Raw genomic sequence first — 23415 nt, forward strand, 5'->3', positions numbered from 1 at the left:
AGGATAATGGTAACTCCTAGATTTAATTAAGAAGAAAATCAGGACACAAAGTTTGTACACTAAGGAAGAGACGAGAGAAATGATCCTGAAAATCGAGACGAGACTTCAGGAACATTCTTCGAGAATCGAGACCAGGCGAGAAAACCTTATTTCTTGTCTCGTTTCGTCTGTAATATTAATGAACACTTTTGGAAAATTACGACTGAAAGCTAATACTGAGAATGAAAAAGAAATAAGTTTGTAAGGAAGTAGATTCGCTCTTGAGACCATTTCAGATTATAACAGCGACAGTAGCTTTGAAATTTTACGTAGTGGTGTTTCATTTCAAATGACAATTACTTAACAAGAAATGGAAACTTGAAAATGAAATGCAACAAATCGTATATTTTTTTCTTTTTAGCATTCGATAAAGCAAAAAAAAAAAAACTCTCATTAACGAGAAGTGAGGAAAAGTAGATGAGGTTGTATAAAGCGAAATGAGAAAATATATTGTTAATGTTTTTACGAATGAGAATTGCCAAATCTCATTTCTAAGAAAATATTGTCTCAGTGCACAGATATGAAACGGTTACTGAAATTTAACAAATTATTTTTAACAGTGTGTACATAGGCTGAACAAGAAGTAATGCAAACATTAATTTCTCGACAGAGGGCTATCTCTTAATCCCCCAGAGATTCCTTAGCTGAGAAGAGAATATGAGACGAAACGTGGTAAGAGGTAACGTCTGTGCGTTATCTAGTCAATAGCAACAGGGCCGTTGAGTAGAGAAAGAATGGCAAAAGGCATTATAATACGTTTCAGAAAGGCGAAGAAATTACTTTGATGAAAACTAAGATGGCACGAGTAATGACAACCTAGAGCCTTATAAAATCCTATCTTCAGGATCAGAAACACCCATTTTTTTCATAGATTTTTTACGTGCTATATTAATTATAAAATAATCAAAATTTAAAAAATATGGAAATTGCAACTACTGTTTATCTTTTACTTTATTCAGTGTTTGAGAGAATTATTCGTAAATTCGAATCTCATAAATTTCTAATAAGTATTTTCCATAATTAAAAGAGACTATTTAAAATTTTTGTAGAAACAAGCAGATTTTTTGGACAGAATTTTCTATTTCTGTCAAGTTTTGGCCCTAATGAAACTATAAACGCGCGATGGTAGGATAAATAATTCTAATAGTGTTGCTAACTGCCACAATGGTGAACTAGAGTTTTTCAATTTCAAACATTTTGTTTAACCCATATGGTCCCAGCGATCTCATATGAGACCACTTAATATAATAACCCCTCTGCACTAAAATATGCTAACGTTCGAAGCTGTAATGATTTGTTTCAAAATATATGGTATTATACTTTAAGTTCTTTCAGAAAGTGTAGGACATTTCCGTAATTAGATACATACTTTCAAAAAATAAAATTCTCTTTTTTCTGAGCTCCGAGAAAGATTGTTTTAATTAATTAAAGTCTAGTCCTCTTTGGTGGAGTAGCAGTCAACGATTCTAAAATGCTCCCTTAGACAGAATCAATACGGAAATCTCACTTTTAACGTAAGCAAAACTTAAAACACTTTTTTCACGTTACAACAATGCTGATCTCATGTGATATCTCTGGGACTTAGCGATGTTTGCCCCAGCAACAGTGATCGTTTTCGCTAAGTCAACACTTCTTGTAAAGTGTGTTCCGACTGCACTGTATGTTGTGCCGCGTAGTATTTTTCTGTGCATTATAAATGTATTACCGATGGTCAGGAATATACAGTCTTGCACAACAGTTGAGTTTTGGGAAGTGTTGCGAGAACCGGGTGACGACAAAACTTTTAGTGATGCAGAAGTTGTAATTTTACCACCTGATAAGGTGCATTTATTTTCATTTTTTTACAAGTATTCAGCTGCTAAAAGACCTAAAGGATATGGGATTTCGAGCGTCAGGAACGATAAGCGAGCAACGGATGCGTCAATGTCCAGTGCTGAGTTTGAATGAGATCAAGATAAAAAGGAACTTCTTCAATGGTCGTTTCAGCAAAACATACCAAATCTTGGTTAAAAGGTGGAATGATAACAGTTCCGTAACTTTTGCCACATTTCTTCTTCTAGCAAGCTTTTTGGGAAAGGAAAAGCAGAAAATTCTAATTAGCAACAAATGTTATAAGGAATTATAACAAAAGAATGGGAGGTGCTGGTCTTCAATGTTGGTTGTGAGGCAAAAAATTTAGTACACGTTCGCGGGAAGAAATGGAACTGACCACTAGTTATTACAGCATAAGATATGGCGGTTGTCAATAGTTGCCTACTGGATAGAGGAACAGGACGATATTTCATTACACTTCTTGACTTACAAAAGTTAATAACACTTGTCTTCTAATACAAAATCGCTCAATAAGGAAATCGCTCACTACTCACGATCTACTGTCATAGGCGACATTCAACTTGATGACAAGGATCACCTACCAAAAGAATACAACAATGACGTTGTCAGAGAGTAGAATGTGCAGGATAACTAAGAAGCCACTCTGTCAAATGCAATGTAACTTCGTGTGTTGAGTGAAATATACCTTCCTTACACAAGTATAAACGTGTTGTTATATGCAGTTGAAAGGAATCGGCATGGTGAAAAAATAACTACTTTCTTGTAACAACCCTTTTCGATTATAATCCTTCGTAATGTTAACAAAATAACGCACAGTATCAGAGCTAATGTGTTTAAGTTCATATATACTTCAAAATAAAACCATATATATACCCATTCCTTTTCTATTTTTGCCTTAAACTATAAGTTAGATTATATTTTCTAGTCTTCAAATTACATGTATATTTTAAATCACGAAGTCCCAGTGATCTCATATAAGATCAGTCACTTGCCTCAAAATCGTAAATGATAATAACGAAATTTCTCTTTCCAGAGTAACAAGAGGTCCCAATGACGAAGGGTACGAAATTTCGACCCAATTCAAAAACGTTTTTCTTTCTGGGACCAAATGGGTTAAACAATGACAAAAGCAGACCTTCAATCAATCCGCAGTCTCCCTTCTCTTATCTTCTTTTAGAAAGATGTAAATAATAAAGTAGAAATAGGCTATTTATTTAATAAGATGTAAAGGTGCATTTGGTGAGTTAAAGATTTCCTTATTCGCGCATTTTTTCTTTTTCTAAACAAATGCACGAGGATCGTAAAACAGGTTAAAGTAATTAAAAATTACATAACTTATCACAACCTATAATGGTAACCCATTCATTATTGGGACAACAAATCATATTCTAGCCTTAAGGAAATCGTGGATACAGACTTGCCAACTCCTCTCTCCCTCATACAAGGAAGTTTGTCACTTTCGGTGGTAGAAGAAAACGATCCTATTGGTACCCACTCCCCAGGGGTCTTTGTTCATGACAGCACACATAGTGAGCGATGGGCAGTGGGAATATTCCCGGTGGGAAGGAATTTAAAGATGGGAATATTCCCGGGTTTTTCCCTGGCCTATAAATTCCCGGGAAGGAATTTATTTCCATTTCTTTAATTTATCCTCCAAATTATAAGAACCATATGACTAATTTCTTTATTTTAATGTATATTATGATTTACTTCTAGGTTTTAAAGAATTTGGAGGTTAAAAAATTTTAAATTATTTGACGGTACTTTATATAACTAATAATATGATTTTTTAAGTTCCATTTCCATTTGCACTAAGTAGAGTAATTGTTTAGTATTGGAGACCAAAACTAGCAAAAAGTAGGATGATTTACGGAAGAAATGAGTTAATAGTGGTGTTCAAGTAGTCAAGAAAGTATCGAACATATTTTTTTAAGGCAGTAGGGGATTTATACAAAACGGAAAGGTAAGTGGAAGTAATTTATGTGAGAAAAGAAAGTGAATTGTTGGTAACGAAGATAGAAAACGACGTGCCATGCGGGGCTCTAACCCGTCTTCATTCGCTAACGCTCGCTGTGCAATGCTGTCTGAATTTAATGTTGGTAACGTAATTTAACGTATGAAACTATAAAACAACCGCATCGGAATAGAATATCGCAAAAAAGTAGGTGCAAAATCTGGCCCCCAATGCTAAAAAAGAGCCAGAATTAGCAAAGTACTAATTTACAAATGATGAAAAGGAACCATTTTGTAAAGTAATTTAGAATTATGTAGAAATAGAGATGAAGTACTATTAATACCACCATTAGTAATAGACGTCAGTCTGTCTGCTCTCTCTGACTCGAATTTCTGACGAAGTACTCGGACTTCTTTTACATGTGAATTAACGTATGGATTTTCAAGAAATAGGTAGAATGAAAGGTCGTGTATGGCAATGTTACGTGCTAAAATATAAAGATAAGTAAGTATCTTGCAAATTTTGTGAACATAAATATGTATGCACAAATGTTGATAAATTGGTGAGACATGTATCTTCTAGCATTTATCCAATCTAATTGGTTTATAACATTTATAAATTTAATGTGTTTATAATATCAGTAATAGAGTCAAGTTGAGCAAATACACTTACATAGAAATTTAAACTTACTATATAATTTTTTCGCACATATTTAATTGATAGAACATATTGTAAATAAATATACATTTATGCGTATTCTCTAAATATAATAGTGTTAATAAAGTAACATAGTACCGTTCAGAATATACACTTTAAAGAATCCTCTGTGGACAACAGCAATAATATGCTGTGATATAAAAATTAATTCAACTTTGAAATCATAATATAGTAATAGAATGCAATTCTCTTTCTGATTGTACATAAATTCCCGGATAAATTCCCATTTTGGGAATCTTCGCGGGTATATTCCCAGGGCATATTCCCAAAAAATATCTTTCCGGGAATTTACCCATCACTAAGCACACAAGGGGACGTTTTGAGAGGCACATGAAAAGCCGAGCACGTTAGTTTTCTTGTATTGAGTGAAGTATGGTGTTTTTTGTGTATTAGTTCTGTGCTCCATTAATGTGTTTTGTGCGCTCCTTTTTTTAGAATCATAATAGAGGTTAAAAAGGACAAAAAACTTAGAAAAACGAAAACGATTCCCAGGAAATGCTGAGATTTTTGTTAATGTTTATGATTTTATGAAGATAGAGGCTGATATTTGAAATCCAATTAAGGTAAAAGAAGTGCAAAGGGGAGTATCTGAAGCTACCGTTGTTTCAGTAAGTATTCTAAGACGTGTTACGATTGCGCAAGAAATAAACAGAATTATGAGAAAGAGCTTTCTTTCTCCAAATAAGAAGCGAGCACAACGAAAAACAAAAATCTGATTGAATTATTTTGAGAAATGCGTTATTCGTCGAACAATTAATGAAATCCATATTATTCCTTAGAACGACCTTCTTCCAAACCAATGTTGCGAGTTCTTCGAGAAAAAAAAAATAATGAAGCTCTTGTGTTTGCAAGAAATAAACCGTTCCTTAGCATTCAGATGGATTAAGGTTGAAAACAATAGACTACTACGTGTTGAAAAAGATGCAATTTGGTGAGAGCGATTGGTTTATTTACCAGCTCTGGACAGTGTTGGGTAAGTTACTTGTAAAAATGTAACGCGTTACAAGTTACTTTACTTTCTCTTAAAATGTAACGCGTTATTAACGCGTTACTTGCCTCAAAAAGTAACTGTTACTTTACTTCGAAAGTAACGCGTTACTAACGCGTTACTTTTAGGTCCGAAACTTTGAATATGTGGAAAAAATCTTATTACTTCAGTTTTCCGTGCTACTATTACTACAGCTATTTTTATTATTATTATTATTATTATTATTATTATTATTATTATTATTATTATTATTATTATTATAACAACATTGCGTATAAACATGAAAGATAGGCGGTTTATATATGAATACTAAAAAAGTAGTTGATTGCCAACCTCGGTAGTCGTGAAGTCTAGGAGCAAAGGATATTGTTCACGAGCTTCTGAATTTGGGTTGAGGGTCTAGGTTGAGTATTCGGGCTCGAGCCAAACATCATTAAAAGTTATAAGGCACTGCCCAAATATCTTCAAAACTGCTCGGCCCGGGTTTAGAATTGTCAACGACTCGAGCAGATCGGCTCACAGCTCATTCACTATCGACTCAAACCGAGAAGTGAGAAGAGCTAACAACTCATCCAACCGAGTCGGCTAGAGCCCTTCGCTCAGTTGAGTCGAACCGAGCAGATGGCTTATCCCAGCCAAGCCAGCTCAAGCCGATGGTTCACCCCAAACGAACCGGCTCGAGCCATCGGCTTAGCAAAGCCGAGCCGAACTAAGCTGTTATATAAAATCTCTTGTAGTCTCGCTATCGAGACGGGACGAGATGCGAGCAGTGTCCCCTCTCATGAGCAACACTAAAAGTATTCAATATTACTGCTTAGCTTTCATTTCTCATGGCTTTCGCTTTCCAGTGTAATCAGCCCATGATTTCAAAACGAGTTAAAACCAGCGAGCCACTTATCAAACTCGACTCGACTCGAAACTTGACGCCAAAAACAGTGAATCGGCTCGGAACTCGACTCGAGAATATTACTTTTGACTCGACTCGAAACTCGACTTGGATTCGCGAGTCTAGTTTTACCTTGACTCGTGCCTATCCCTATGCGTTAGAAAAAATGGTTGCTTATCATTATTCTGCTAAACTAATTATATAATAATAACAATGTTGCTATGTAAAATTAAAAATACAGAATATAGAGAAACATTGCACTACAACTGACGAAATGAGAACACATGAACTGGGGGTGAATAAAACTTTGCCAATAACTTTAAAATCGATACATGCTTTTTAAAGCTAGTTGTTCCAAACTCTATAATCAACGGGACTTTAGGATATGCAAACTGATCTAAAAGAACCCTAATATTACATACCATCAACATTACATCAATAAAGTAGGCCTGCTCATCAGAACACCATTTATTCATATTAAACCCTTACTGAATGTAGTTCATTATGGCACCCTAATTGTTGATAAATATTTCCCGTCGGGGCACCACTTTACTTTTAAATCCTGTTCAGCAGTGGCGTACTTACGATTTTGTTTCGGTGGGGCTTTGCCTGAAAATGTGAAAATTCTGCAAGATTTTTTTTTTTACTTTACTATAGTAAGTAAGATTTAAGGGGGGGCTTAAGCCCAGAAGTCCCACCCCTAAATACGCCACTGCTGTTCACCATCATCTTCAGCTTTTAAGAAAGAGTATTCTTTCAAATGTCCGAACCATAAAATATTTTCGTTCTCCATCTTTATAAAAACAACACCATTCAAAGTAAAATAGACTACCAGTACCATTGCACTCGTAGTTCACTCACTGAATGTATTGATTTGGAGTTCTCAAAATCTAAGACAAAATCTTCCAGGTGCTTGCAATCAGAACACGTGATTTCCCTAAGGCTGTCCTCATCTTTCAAAAGCAGCAAGTGGCACTATATTTTGTTATGTAAATAAACAAATCAAAATGTATCTATGAACGTATTTGCAAGCCTACCAACGTAAAGTTTGTAAGGCGAAACGGGAAAATGCACATCGAGATTTCCCGTTCCGCCTTGCATTAAGATGAAAAGTGATAACAGTTTTTACATGCTAATTACATTGCTAGAGGTCATAAGTCGAAACGGGAAAAGGCGAACAGTGCAGGAATTGTCGGTAACTGACATCGTTCATGCTCCATTGTTCCATTCTGAGAAATTGACTTACAGGAAAGAAACGTTTGTTTCCGAAAAAAAATTATACATATAGGTCTATTGTAGTTATTCATCCGAAATGTAACGTGAAAAAGTAACGCAAACTAGGTACGTTACTTAAAAATTTGTAACGCGTTAACGTTACAGTTACTTCGGAAAAAAATGTAACGCGTTACGTTACTTCCCAAGACTGGCTCTGGATAATTACAAAAAGCAGAACCAACATACAACTAACATGAATGAGACATGATAATCTAAAAGCAACTTACCTATGTCCAACTAGCGAAGGTGGAAGAATTACACTAGTTAACAAAGGTTTTGTTACAAAAAAGGAAATACCTGTTCTTAAAGGAACTTTTTGCGCTGAATTCGAATATGCACTCGGTTTTTCTCCATCACGTACGATTTTCCCGTAACAGAGGGATTTTCAGGAAAATCCCTCAAAAATTTCCCTTTTCGTTTACTTTACACCCCAAGATCTTGTCCCCTTGCATATACTAACATAGAAATTATACCTAAGTATACTTTAACTCATATTTAACAAACCCTCCAACTTTCGTAATAATCGCTTTATTCTTTCTAGAGAAATAAATGTGTTTGTATGTATACTGTGTGTACTGTTTATTGCACCTTATAGTAATGCTTTCAGATCTCTTAAGTTGAGGTAAAACGTTTTGCTTTATTACCACAAACACTTATATAAAATATAATACAATATAATTTGCAAGTGTGACAATTTACAATAAACAATAATACAAATGTACCAAAAGGTCATGAAAAGACAATCAAAACTATCACAAGATATGAAACTTCCATTGGGTTACAAAAACGTACACTACTTCCTTCTTTTGTAAGAAATGTTGCATTCTCTAACACGACCCCAACAATAGTCCCCCATCATTGAAGGATCCCATCGTCCCTGGTACCTTTTTTCCATTGCCATTATATCTTGGTGGAATCTTGCCCCCTGTTCGTCGCTGAGAGCACCTAGGTTAGCAGGAAAGAAGCTGAGGTGGGAGTGCAAAAAGTGGATTATTAAAGACATCCTACAACCCAACTCTTTGTATTTCTGTATCATATCCTGTACGATTTCTGTGTAACTCTCAGCTTTGTTTTTGCCCAGAAAGTTGCGCACAACACACTTAAATGCTGTCCAGGCAGCTAGCTCAGCACTGTTTAACTTGCTGTCAAAGCTATCATCAAGCATTAATTTCCTAATTTGGGGACCAATAAACACTCCCGCTGAAATCTTAGCATCACTCAGGTTAGGGAACTTATCTCGCAAATACTTAAAATCTTCACCAGATGTGTCCATGGCTTTGACAAAGTTTTTCATAAGTCCTAACTTGATATGAAGTGGCGGTAGTAATATCTTATTAGGATCTACCAAAGGAGCGTATTTGAAGTTGCATTCTCCAGGTACGTAATTCACTCTAGGTTCCCATTCCTTCACTTCATAATGTTTGTCATCAGCTCGGCTATTCCATAAACATAAAAAACATTGGTACTTCGTGTAACCGCACTGCAGTCCTAATAAAATACCAACTACCTTGAGATCAGAACATATTTGCCAACAATGGTCCTTGTAATTTATAAGATTTAGCAAAGTTGACATGGTGTCATAGGATTCCTTAATCTTCACTGAGTGCACAAGTGGTATAGAAGGTTTTTTATTTCCATTATGTAAAAGGACAGCTTTAAGGCTGACCTTTGACGCGTCGATAAATAACCTCCATTCTTCTGGAACGTAAGGAATTCCTAGCTCCGCCATCAACCCATTTATATCCGTACATACGCACACATTATCTTGCATTGAGAAATAGCTTGAAAATTGAACATGCCTTTTCCTGTACACTGATATGTTCGTTTCTGAATCCAATAAGTTCCACTGCTGGAGCCTTGATCCCAGAAGTTCCGCCTCTTGTTTTGTCAGGTGCAAATCACGGACTAGGTCATTAAGTTCACATTGCCGGATGAAATGTGGTTCGCGAACACAGTCAGGGATGAACGTTGGATCCTTGGATGTACATGTTGATGTCGATGGTTCATTAAGGTCATGATCATCATCAGAGTCTTTTGGCCATATCTCTTCCCAGTTGGTAGGGGGCTCGAGAAGTGGAAGTTCATACCCGTGCGGAATAGGTCTAATTGCGGATTTAACGTTGGGATAACTTATTGTGTATTTGCTTTTTTTAGAATGTCCCTTAACTACTGTGAGACAAAAATAACAATCATCCAGATGGTTGGTGGGTTCTCTCCACACCATTGGTACAGCAAATTTCATGAGCCTCCGTTTCCCTTTGGCCCATGCAAGTAAAGTGACGTAGCACGACGCACAAATTATGTTGGGTGCCCAAGTTTTGTCCTGATCTCCCACACGACATCCGTTGGAAGTACATTCTATTTTTATACACGTTTCTAATTTACAGAGAGCAATACAAGTGTGTTGTTGACTATTGTAAATATTCATTTTTATGTCTGTGTTTGTAGTAATAAAGCAAATCGTTTTACCCCAACTCAGGAGATCTGAAAGCATTACTATCAGGTGCAATAAACAGTGCACACAGTATACATACAAATATATTTATTTCTCTAGGAAGAACAAAGCGATTTTTACGAAACTTTTAGGGTTTATTAAATATAAATCAATGTATACTTAGGTATAATTTCTATGTTACTATATGTAAGGGGACAGGAGCTAGGAGAATAAAATATCTGAAAAAGGGAAATTTTTGAGGGAATTTCCCGAAAATCCCTCTGTTACGGGAAAACTGTACGTGATGGAGAGAAACCGAGTGCATATTCGAATTCAGCGCAAAAAGTTCCTTTCAGATCAGGTGATTTTTCTCATGTAACAAACAAAAGTTTAAATTTGTTAACTAGTGTTATCCTTTCAGGTTTCCATCAGTGTTTACTGTTTACAATAGATGGCAGCATGTTTGATATAGTAAATTGTTGCAAAATGTGTTAACAATCGTAAACTGTACTGAAAAATGTTTTAAATTTCTTATTTCGTGTAATACACTTCGTTAGAATGTATACTTAATATCAATATTCCTGGTAGCATCTTAGTGTATTATGGAGGATCATCAAAAAAAAACGCTATTTTATTTTTAACACTTGGCGACTAGTACCCAAAAGTTACTATCGCCGAGCGACGCCAATCTTATTCGGAACAAAATTATTAGACTTTTTGGAAGGGCATAAATAGGCATTCTAAGCCTTTGCCCATAATGTAATTAAGGACGCAGAAAAAGGTTTGTTTTATTTAAAGTATAGCAAATATGGCACTTAAGTTTTATTTCAGATATGTCCTTATTTCTATGTTGCATTACGAAAGAAATACAAGCAAATATGTATATGGGGAATCAACTGTTGGAAGACGAATTTCTCAATCTAAGTTTGTGCTCTATGATGTGCAGAGATAAAAGTTTTATTTAATTGTTTAATGCTGCAATTCAATACGTTTGTCTTAGATTCAGATTTGGTCAGTATCCAAAACGGAAATTAGGTAAGATGGCAAGACATGACTTTCCCATGATATATCTAGCTTTTAGTTTAGTTGTTAATGCAGTAGTATACTTGAATAAATTGCTTATATTCCAAAATCAAGAGGAAACACCACTTAAAATACTACGTCAATTCTACGTCTTATGTTTCTTAAAGCTTTACTGAAAAAATGCACATAAAAATGCGATGGCATAACATGTCTCAAGATAGAAGTTAACATTTTATTAATATATTAATAGGAAGTATCCACTAATTAGATGATGTTAAGCTTAAGAAAAATAAACGCACTTTCACTGTAGTCGACTCTGAATTTATTGTTGACCGACTCCATTCTAAACTTTTAAAGTATATTTTAGAAGCAAAACATGCATGTTATAATTCCACTGAGTACTTTTCTACTAATTTCAACATAGAATTCACTGTATAAGTCACAGTACTGTCTCCGCAGAAACATTTTGTTGGACACGCGTATGAATGTATCAAGTATAAATGTTGTTTTGCTAAAAAAAAACTTTTATAAATACTAAGTTAGTACAAGAAATATTATTTCTTGATTTTTTCAGCACTTATGGAAATATGAAAAACTTGATGAATAAAATAGGATTTAAGGTGGATTGATGATTGGTTCTACCCTTAAAATTAATGTATTTTAATGCACTTTATATTAATTCGTAGGTCTTTGCACGCTTAGCGTAAGCGCTAACAATCTCGCCTTCGGTCCCTGGTTCAATTCCCGGTAGGTGCATTCGCCTGAAACATTTTGAAAGCTCAGGTCAGTCATCTTGAGTCAAGTTTTCCTGTTTCTTCCTCATTCACACTGGATCGAACCTAAAATAATGGTTCCAGGTATTTCCTTACTTTCTGATTCCTTTCTTGAGCTCCTTCGTGGCTAAGTAGTTAGCTTACGCGCCTTTGGCGTGGGAGACCCAGGTTCGATTCCCGGATGAAGCTCAAGTGGTTTGGATTCCATGTTAATCAGTAGGTTCTCGTCTCGTATAGCCTCTTACTGAAAGGGACGTTAAACTCAAAATCAACTCAACTCAACTCTGATTCCTTTCTCGCTCTGCAATACCACCTGCAGTGTGGTCGCCGAGGGACGTCATCTCTCATACGTAACGGGCTAATATTGTCATAGATGCTGAAAGCCTAGAAAACTATTTCTAATCCTTGCTTACTCGCAGGGGTAGTGTGAAATCATTATCCCTTGTATTCGGGGTCTGAGATATACAGTTTCTTCCTTGCAGATAAAATGCGAAATTTCTATCTATTCGTAATATTATTATTAGTGTCCTTGTTCTATTTATAGAAAATGTATACGTGTTTGTTAATGCGTTCGTGACTGATTTAATATGTACGTAGTTTATTGTTTATATAAAGCGGTGAGGCCAAAATGGCGACCCGGGAGAATAATCTGATACCCAAACACATACTATGCGTCCGGCAAACAAAAATGTAGCTACAATCAGTCCTACTTCCTAAACTGTTGTCTGTAAAATGTAACAACTCTTGTAATTTCCCCTGGTATTTAAAGCCACCGGTACGTGAGTGAAGTTGGCAGAATTAACTCCCTCTCTGATTCGAAAAATGTTACACCAAAAATTAGTTTTTAATTAATTATAATTAAATAGAAGAGTGCTGGAAAATTAATGGGAATGGAGCAGAAACTCGACCCAACTTTGGATTTCATTATGCTATGCGAAGGTTCTGGTTTAGTTTTCTACAAAAGCGGTGGTGTTTTTCTGATAATATTGGAAGTTAAACCAGTTTTCATGATGACTTGAAATTACATGAAAGTAGTTGGATTTTATTTATTATTTCTTAATATGTACCAATTTGGTTTATTGTTGAAAGTAGAGAAATAATGAGTGTGCTTTTTATGCGCTTACATACATTATATTTTGTGAATATTAATAATAAATAAGCTATTATGGAGATTTCGACTTAATAAAGACCATAAAGCTTAACTAGAAAATAATGATTAGGCGATTTTTTTTTCAGTTTTCGATGTGATATCACTTGTTTCCTATTACTAATAGGTCATTATGAAAGCGCTAAAGATATGCCTTAAAATTCAAACGGAACACTTTGTATAAATATCTATGTTCAGCTTACAGTTTAGATTGTGTTCCTCACTTGCTGTTCATATTCTTGATGTGTCACCCTTGCTCATACAGTACTTCCTTTCATGCACACTACACTGTGTTCTAAATGATTACAACATTACACTTCCAAAAGTATGTCTTAGTAACATTTTTGTTTGCGGGAAGTAATACAGGCATTTGTGTACATTACAGAATGCACAAGTCCTGTAAGGGTCTCGGCGTGGGCTAGAGTTTTATCCCACCGACAAAACACACCCATCTTATGCATTACACTGAAAGAAAGACTTGATCAAAGGTAAACTAGCTTTATTTGTTTGGTGTTAGGGGAAGGTAGGAACAGACTAGAACTAAAAAATGTCGGCTGTCAATCCTAGCGTCCGTACGGTAAACATTCTTATCTCTCTTGTCTCTATTGACATAACTCTATACAACTAGAAATTAAATACGTATAATTGGGTCAGCATTTACTTGAGATGAAGTTACTGAAATAACTTTCACTTCCCTCAAGAATTTATAGTATTATTACTTTTCCTCTAAACAAAATAAAAATTAAAATACGTCAACTACGTATTAACAACAATCTGCTCAATAATTATATATCTATACGACCACTAAGAAATACCTGCTCGTTATGTCTAGTATTGGTTCATATCAAAGAAAATTAAATGAAAAGATCGAGGAATTTGAATGGAGATTAATTATTTATTACAAATAAATATTCTAATTACGAGGTGGGATAAAGACTATTAACTGAGGACGCTACTCCGCCTTTATATGCATCCAAATCTCCTGCTTGCCTTTCCCCAATAACTAATGGAGAAAGGAAAAATTCAAGTTAACTTCCAATTCTCCTAATTTCATTAATTATTTAATCTCTAATTTAGAAGGGGCCTGTGGAAATAGAGTTTACAGGAAACAATTAATCCTGGCCCATACTCCTTACATTTCAAAGACTAAACCTTGACTCACAGGACACAGTCTGGCCTACTCTGATTCTGAGACTCCAAATTAAGTCTACAATAAAGAATCTATCTAAATTATATATGGAGGATAGGTTGGTCTCGGGATAGGTTGTCAGCTTTCACTCCACGGCTCTGACAAAAGTTCCTTGCACTCAAGGATTGAGGAATTTGGTCAACACTCACTCTTACACTTTCCTGCTTGAAAGTTGCAGTGAGAAATCTCTAATCATTCACTGCACCTAATTGTGCTAATAAATACACAGGGGATCGAACCCAAACGCCTTAGCATTCAAATAAAAAGTTTCTCCTCGACTAGGACTAACCAATTCCTAATCCTAATCGATCTTCACTCACCTCCGTTATAGAACCCATAGGAAGTTTATATACGTCCATTCTGATGATCCAATAAATGTCTCAAGTAGTCTGTATTATAAGCGTATGATCAAACGTCTAAGAAACAAACTTAATTCCTGATTCTCTAGCATGGTTTGAGCTATGTTATGACCAAGACCCAATTTCTTTAGAGGGCATCTGTGTTGTAGCTGCAACCTCCCTTCCCCAATCTAATCCAAGTGGCACCCCCAATCCTGAGTAAGGTTGATCTAAACCCGGACCTCAGAAATAGGAACACAACAAGGAATCAGAAACGGGAAGAGTGATTACAGGCTGGAGCTTGTGTAGATCATTTAGTTTGGATGAGAGTATTTGATTTTTACTTTTCAAAAGAAACTAGAACTTCCATTAACAAAAATCTAACAACAAATTTATTTTCTTAACTAAATACAATATTTCCTTAAAAAAAATATTAATTGGTGATACGTTCCGAGTGGTGTGATTTCTTTTTTTAAAGATTAAGGATTCCTCTCGTAAGGATTCCTCTTTTAATTTATGAAACTGGCCATTCAGACGCATTGATCTCAACCTCAAATCAGATTCTGTGAATTGGTCACCATGATCTCCCGATGTGAACCCTTCGACTTGATATTGGGTGCCATCACTCCAATCACTAAAGGTAATTGGCACATACGGAGTTGAAAATAAGTCAGTCATATCGCCTGATCTAATTTTCTGATTATTAATATGAGACTAGCCACCGCTATCACCTGATGTAAACCTCTCACTTGGAATTCGGAATTGATTTTCTATCACTTTAGCGTTAACTTCCTCATTCTGTCTCTGTCTATATATATATATATATATATATATATATATATATATATATATATATATATATATATATATATCTTCCTTGTAAGTTCAACTTACTAGATTCTACTCGTGAATGGCCATCCATATCACCGGATCTTAATCCCGTTCTATTAATCTACGGGTAATCATCCCTCGGATTCACTAGTTCTATTTTAAACTCATTATTATAGTTTCGTAACTGGCTATCTCGATTACCAGACGAATTTTCCCCTACTGATGGTGTACACTGGCCAACTACATCAGCCGATGTCAATCTCGTCTTTGATTGCAATGGAGATCGCATTCGATCATATGTCCTATCGTTCTTCGCCGATACTTGCGGACTGTAAACCATATTTCTGGTAGTCTTACTGAAATGGCCTGATAACTCTCCTGACCTACCACTACTGCTAGGTACCGCCAATTATTTTTCCTCTAATTCCTCCAATGACCGGTTACACTGAACACTGGTTTCTAATAGATTTTTAAAAACTAAATTTCGGTAGAACGGTGTTCCCTTATTTTGAGAAGGACGCAAACACATATAAATATATGCGCACAGCTGATCTCCTCCTTTAGTTAAGTCACTTCGTCCATTATAGGAAAAATGAACTGTAGTCGAAGCTGCCTCTGTTAACCACTGTTTAGATGTTCGTCGCAATCCATTGCGTAACCAAAGTATGTCATTAACCAAGTCTACTTTGGCTTGTAAAGCTTTCAAATATGGAATGCCTAGCAAACTACTACACGGGAACGAATCCACCACACGAAAACACACTGCTTGTTTAACTCCTGCCACCTTAATGTTCAACGTAACCTCTTTGTTCGAAACTAATTTACCCGCAGCAGTGGTCACTTCAAAAAGTTGAACTTCTTTCCATTGGTTTGGATTTATTTTAAGTTTTTCTAACAATTCGACGGATACAAAATTAAAAGAGCTGCCTGTGTCTATGTATATTTTCACATTAACCCACTCACACGACCACTCTCCAATTGTGCCATTTTATTTTGCGCAACAGATGGTACTACTTTTATAGCATTGGAATCACTAAACCCGAAATTCCGCATATTTGTTCCCGACTGTACATTAAATTCCTTCCCATTTTTATTCCTAAACTTATTTTCATATTTATTTCTTTGTTTACCTGTCTTTACACAACTATCACTTAGAGTCCTTCCATTGTGAGTCTCATCAAACGTATTATCAGCGCAACACTTTTTCAAATTATGAGATCTATAATTACTAACATATTTCTTATCTTTATATTCTTTAGTTGCTAACCTAATATATTCAACTTTAGAACACTTATACTGTTGATATTCAAAAACTTTCCTACGCAATTCATCCAAAATACTAGGAATACTGTTACCTAAGCATTTAAATTTAATCGCAGGATTTAAACCATTCACAATTATGGACATTAATTCCATCTCAGATCTCGTAAAATTTAATAATTTCGAGGCATTTACTACAGAATCAATATAGTGTTCTACTAATTAGTGGACTCCCATTTTTCTATAAATTCGGTCCGCAATTAATGAACTCCTCACTACAAGCGTAACAAATTTCGTCATTAAACTATCTTTCAAATTCTCCCAGGGAATATTCGATAACATAGCAGTTTGCATTTCTTTTAAAAAATCTCCACTGCGCTTTACTGATGAATCTGTTAAAACCATACCTAAAGGATAATACGATTCACTTAGGATCTCCTGGATTCGCAACAAGAAATCAAAAACGATAAAAGTATTATGCTCATTTACATTACTAAATTCCCGGAATCGGCCATCGAAAATTCCAGAGATTTTCATAAAATTATAGTTAATAACCTGCTTTTCATCCAATCTAGACCAAGATACAGAATTTCCTACACAACCTAAGAAGATATTTCTTTATTATCGTCTCTACTTTGAACTTGGTGAACTGGTTCGATTTCGTATCGATTAGGAAAATCCCTATTTCCTATATTCCCTTCATGTAAATGTCTCTGATCTGACATTGGCCTATTAATATCTAATTGACCTATTCTATTATTTATCCAATTATAGGGACCTACTTCCGATGGAAATCAAGGAAATCTACTTTGTTCTGGGACTTTCGGAAAAGCTCCTATTCTCATCTGAGGATTAACTATACTACTCCCATCAAAGTGTACAGACAGTCTTCTAGGATTTGGATTATTAAAAATAGGGATACGATATCCAAAATTATTCGACAATCCAAAATTTCGATTGTCGTGCTACGAATTATCCTGCCACAATGGAGGGTTTCCAGTATAACAAGGGTTAAAATCACTAATTCCGCATACCGTAGGAGTTTCAAGCATATTGCTAGATCCCAGTGTTGCCATTTGCGAGTTAAATCCTTACATTCTATTACTCTCACTATGAAGACTTTTTCCAGTACTTCGAAAAGGTACCGATGAACATGCAAGTAAAATACTCAAATATGAACATCCAGTATCATTAATAGTAAAAACCTCATCGTCAGGCATATTTATATACACAGATTTGTCTCGCGTTACCATTTTAATACACAAATTAAAATAAGCAAAAATACATATATATATTCTACTCAAACTACTTACTCTACTAGATACACAGCAATACATAAATAATTATTATACACTACACTCTTAGGATTCTCGATCGATCGGTATTCAATAACGCGTACCGACAGACTAATCTCGAAAAAAAAGAAGAGAAAAATTTAAATTCTTTTTCGAGGGGGAATATTTAATAACCACCACAAATTACAAACGTACGCTTCTCTATCTCGAAAATGCGGAAGGACTTTACAAATATAATATACAAAGCCGTTTACCTTAATATCGTGCCTAGTATACATTAGCCTTTATACTTTATTATGGCATTCGTTCCCCACAGAGAAGTGACCGACATTCACTGTTTTTAATGACCGAGAAATCACCACTCATCAATACAGACTTCTAATAAACTAATAATTTAATTTAACTTTTCTTTTTATACAAATGAACCATTCTATATATTCAACTACTTCTTATCACCTTACTTTTCGATACTCCCATCGATTTTGGATATAAAATCCAAATTTGGATTCCTGTTGAACTTACCTTGTAACCTCCCTCCCCCAATCTAACCCAAGTGGTACTCCCATTCCTGAGAAAGGTTGATGTAAACCCGGACCTCAGAAATAGGAATACAACAAGGAACCAGAAACGGGAAGAGAGATTACAAGCTGGAGCTTGTGTAGATCATTTAGTTAGGATGAGAGTATTGGATTTTTACTTTTTCAAAAAAAAAACAAGGACTTCCATTAACTAAAATCTAACAACAAATTTATTATTTTATTAACTAAATACAATATTTCTTTAAACCAAAAATTTTTATTAATTGGTGATACGTTCCGAGGGTTAGACGTCTTTTTTTTTGTAAAAAATAAAATATATAAATTGGAGAAAGAATGAATGGGCCTTGAATTACGTCTATACACATTAAATATTGAAAGAAATATTCCCGTAGCACGTCTTTATATAAATCGCGACCAACTTACAAACTCTTCAACAGCCAAAGGGCAAAAAGAAAAGAAGAAAATAAAGCAACTCCTTTCCGCAAGTGTCACACACACACTCTTCCATTCAAACCAGTCTACCAAACAATCACGAAAACAACACTACATTGGACAGACAAAAAAAAAAAAAAAAAGAAAAAAAAAAGAAAGAAAGAAAAAGAAAAAAAAAGAAAATAAAGTAACATTTATCAATCTCATACGTTCAGGCATTCACTCTGCTCGACAAATCCCTCATTTTCTCGGGTTCAATCGACTTCAGGAAAAAAGAAAATGCAACACGATTCGCCACGATACGTTAATAATACCGGACAAAAAGAAATAAATTATATACTCGCAAAATAATCTCTTCCGAAGCAATATCTTACTATTTCCCGAAACAAATGTACTTTCTATATACGTGCAGTCCATTCATCCCCTCTTCAATTTGATGATATACACAGCTGCCAATAGTGATGGGTCGTTACTTGCGGAGTCGTTACAAAGTAACGACTCTTCTTGAGTACTCAAAGGAACGAATACCGAAAAGAACTCAAAGGACTCGGATTCACTTCAGAATCTTTTGAGTCCAAGGACTCAAAGTATTCATTTGGATTCGGATTTAAAGTTAGACATATGATTCCTGGATTCAATTCGCGTCTGCATTGGACAGATTGACAAGATTTAGTAACGAATACTCACACGAAACAGACAAAAAGACACGTTGGAAGCATATGGGTATTACTAGTGCGCATGCGTTAAGAAAAAAAAATCTTCATTGCTTGATTCTTCTGCTTGTTGAGTGCTCTCTCCTCTTCGCCCTTATGCACGCTTCGTAAACAGGACGACGAAGCTAAACTGTTTCCCTCCCCTTTCTCACGGCATGACAACTTTTAACATCCAGCGGTCAGAATCCACGGCTTTAGCCATACAAGCGAACAAACAACAAAGTAAAACAAAAAAAAAAAAAAAAAAACTGTGGTGCGGTGCTGTCTATTCTCTAGTGATATACAAATTGTTTTTAAATGTATTTGCACTGGCAGTCTTTCTTACATATTTGCATATAAAAACAGAATTTGGGAGACTTTGGAAGATTGCAATCACCTGCGTGCAGTTAGCACCCCCCCTTACAAAAAATTAAAATTATTTTTATTTCAATCGTGTGATCAGGTATGCTCAACAATTTTTAAGGTTTGATCAGATTTACTAACATAAATATGAGCTATATTTAGTAGGGGGAGAGTAACTACATGCTAGTCCCCTGCACGCCTGATTCTGAATTTTTCGATGCCAATTCAGTAGCGTCATTTCAGATTTGGCCTGGGGGGGGGGGCAAGACCCCTTGATATATGTAAAATTTCGCGTTTTTCACTGACTTACTACTATTCTATTGGTAAAATCTAAATAAATCTCAAACTCAGGGGGGTAAATGCCCCTCCCTGTCCCCCTAAATGACGCCCCTGTGCCAATTGTTCGATCAGGTTTGATCAACGATTTTCAACGTTTGATCAACTTTACTAACATAGAAATAATGGTTAGAAAATGAGGGGGCCAGTCCTCCTACACCGCGATTCAACTTTTTCTTATATCAATAATTTGATCACCAATTTTTAACGTTTGATCAGCTTTAGTAACATAAATTTAGTATATTTAGTAGGGGGCTAACTACACGCTAGCCCCCTCTCCGGCTATGGCTTATGGAACAAGATAATTCACAGCAGCAGAAACAAAATGTCTCCATCTGTTGCCATTTTGAGCAGCTCCAATTCAATTTGAATCCTTTTACGGCTGTGTTCTAATTGTCTAGTACTTTTATTACATTTGTAATAAGCAAAATCGTTTTGAAATACAATTATTAGAATTAAGTAGATGTAATATTTTAAAATACCGCAAAGATAACACAATTTCTCATTTAATGTCGTTAAATTCATTTTTCTAGTCGCTTTCTTCACATAGATTTTTTGAATCGTAATTTGTGGTAACACTGCAAATGTCTACAGATATCAACGCTAATGGTTGCTTTTATGCATCTTTTCTGGTGCATAACACCATTATCTATGATTATGGTTATTCACATTCCAGTATTTGCTTTCATTCTTGACAAACTAATAGACAAAAGAAAAAAAACGTTAAAATGTCATCAGAGTCGACGTATTACCTGCTGTCAAAGATTCTATTTCATCCTTAGGATTATAGGATTAGGGATTAGGTTTCTGGGCTTTCAGCATTTATGGCTACGTTAGCCCGTCACGTATGAGGGATGACGTCCTCGGCTATCCGGGGGAAGGGGAAGGAATTAAGTGGCCTAGGATCTACATATTAGGTACCATCCCGGCATTTGTCTGCTGTGAATGAGGAAAAACAGGAAATTCAATCAGGATGGCTGGCCTCAGAAGGATTTTACACTTTTTCGACCGAGTGTACCCACCGGCAATAGAACCCGGGACCGCTCGCACCAAAGGCGAGAGAGTGTTAGCGGCTACGCTATGCGAGGCCACTCTTACAATTCTGCGCAGAAAGTACCGGTACCTTAATTTTTTTTAACCTTGTCGAATTTGACACTTGTAGTCAGTATGCTAATTAATTTATTTAAGGAGGACAGAACCCAAGTTCTATTTAGTCACGGAAGATTTCAATTTTTCCGGGGGAGGAAATCCAAGGTATTCTCCAAGCAGTCCGCACACTGCTTGTAGCTATTGTTTGTAAAGGCTTGATTTGTAATGGAGGCCAGAAAGTTTTGCGTTCTACATTTTTTAAATCTCAAATTTCATTCTATTTTCCCGATATTTTCTTACTTTCGAAGGATATTATGTTAATTCACTTCAAATTTATGTAAATAACCAACACTATTTTTTTTTTTAAGTATATTAAAATAGTGAAACACAGCCCTTCATTCTTTGTCTTATTTAGCCGCCCCACAGTTATTCACAATAGTACTATCAAACTTATGGCAGTTCTACGTTGGGTATTCATTAAGTTAGGAAGAATGAAAACAACTATTTTCCACCGCTCGCTGGTGTCACTCCCTCTAAAGAGGATGAAGCGGGAGGTGCTATTTTCTTTTAAAATCAGTTGCCTAAAAATATTCTTTCCTTTTCTCCCTTTCACTCACCCGAAGCAGAATTCTACTTGATTGCTTTATGAATAGTATGCTGCCGAAGATACATGAACTACTACGAAGCCAAACTGAATACACTGACGAAAACGAGGAATCAAGCTTTTGAAAACGTGTTTGAGTACGGGTAATCAGAACTGAGGGAAAGAAACCCAAAAGGCAACTGAGTACAGGGATTCAGAGGGACATATGAGTCCTTGTAATCAAAGTAACGAAAGTAGTCGTTACTTTTTATGATTCCTTGAACTCAACGAATCCAAAGGAATCGAATACCAGAAAGGAATCAGAATTCCCATCACTAGCTGCCAACATTCAACAGGAATGGTGGACTCGGTCCTCGTGCTCAGTCACCAGCACACTAGCAGGGTTGGAAACTCCTCTGTGGAAAAATATCATACACATAAATTTTAATAATCATACTTCCTAAAATCCTGAATTAAAACAATTTTTCTCTCTTTTGTAACCGTACGTTACAGCGGACAAGACTAATGAACTCCAACTCTATCTCATAGATGCTCTGGTGAGCGGTCTGCTTCAGACATTGTCTTGGAATAAAAGCCAACCGGAAGATTAATATTTTCATCCTATTGCAAGACGCATCAAGTCATGGCTTTCCCACACTCATCGATATGAACTACGAAGCGTTTAAAACGATCAGGCGTATTCAAAACCACATTATCGATGAGCGCCTTTTTCATACATTTAAATCAAGGATGCATTTTCCAAAATATGAAAAAAGATAAAAAAAATTTTAAAACACCAATATCTATTTCGATGTACGGGAATACTTTGAACTGCTGATATTCTGCTTTGATCAAATTGTATATCATTTCTTGAAGTATCTTGTGTTCTTGAATAGTTGGTGAAAATGGAAGTACATCGCCAAAATATATTCTTACACATTTTTTGTACATATTACCTTATAGCTAATATCTTTGGCATCCCTCGAGCCAAAAGATTGCTACCAGTCTAAATTCCCGCTGGAACTCGATTATATTGGCAGGAACGCCTTGGAGTAACAATAGTAGTAATCTCCTAAGACTTCTTTTGGAATAACCTTTGTTGGTATGCTTCTTTGTGTCTAGCCTGCTGAACAAGGTCATTCCTGCAAGGCCTGTTAAACGTTCCTCCAATTGAGGGAAGGATAAACACGAATCACTATAAGTTTGTTTGCCTTACAGTAATTTCCAATAATTCTACATGCGTTATTTTTATTACTCGCCGAAAACAAGTCCTTCCATAATTGGAAAAATCAACCTCAGTCAGAATACTATGTTTAATGAAATCATCGATATCATCGTAAAATACTTTTCCTTAGCGTTCGGTACGAGAAAGGAGGTTCCTTAAATGACTTTTGTTCTT

The sequence above is a fragment of the Thermobia domestica genome, chromosome 14, assembly GCF_964235325.1.
Source record: "Thermobia domestica chromosome 14, izTheDome1.hap1.1, whole genome shotgun sequence".
NCBI lineage: Eukaryota > Metazoa > Arthropoda > Insecta > Zygentoma > Lepismatidae > Thermobia > Thermobia domestica.